The sequence below is a fragment of the Schistosoma mansoni genome (assembly GCF_000237925.1).
Source record: "Schistosoma mansoni, WGS project CABG00000000 data, supercontig 0181, strain Puerto Rico, whole genome shotgun sequence".
Lineage (NCBI taxonomy): Eukaryota > Metazoa > Platyhelminthes > Trematoda > Strigeidida > Schistosomatidae > Schistosoma > Schistosoma mansoni.
Window position 1 is genome coordinate 510,885 of NW_017386065.1, and position 579 is coordinate 511,463.

A 579-nucleotide genomic window follows, 5' to 3' on the forward strand; every position below is an offset into this window, starting at 1 on the left:
ATAAATGGTAATTATGAATTCATCATCGTGCAGGAAATGTCCTCAAATGTACCGTTGATAAATCAAGAGGTAGTGCTCAAACAAAGAAATCGCAGTCCTCGTTCGATGTATTTCATTGTCGTAATAAATGTCGTAAATATGCATCTCAAACAATTTTTGAACTAATCACATATTTGTTGACCTGATTAAATGCGAGGTGTTATAATATATCCTGATTGTTTGGCCGGAAACAATTCTTAAGATTTATAGTTAAGATCATGAGTCAATTGAGGCTAGACCACCATCGAAAATTTGGAAGCACTGGACGGCCGTTTCGTCCTATTATAGGACTCCTCAGCAGTGCGCATCCACGAACTCGCTCTCGCGAGATTCGAACCCTGGACCTACCGGTCTCGATCCGGAGACCTTAACCGATAGACCACTGAGATGGCATCCAACGGTGTTAATGTCTAACCCCAACTAATCCACGAAATTGCGCAACCAACTTCCAATGTACTGACTCATGATCTTAACTATAAAATTACTAAATCTCCACAAAAAACCCCCTTGTGATAATGATCATATGCTCACTAGTGACTG

At 40.2% G+C, this 579-nt stretch overlaps 1 non-coding gene across 1 annotated transcript; it reads right to left on the reverse strand.

Annotated features, from left to right (window-relative positions):
* Window positions 1-359: 359 nt before the first annotated feature.
* Smp_tRNA_01904_Pseudo_CGA.1.1 lies at window positions 360-427 on the reverse strand. Its single transcript has one exon. It is a non-coding gene (tRNA).
* Between the last annotated feature and the right edge of the window lie 152 nt (window positions 428-579).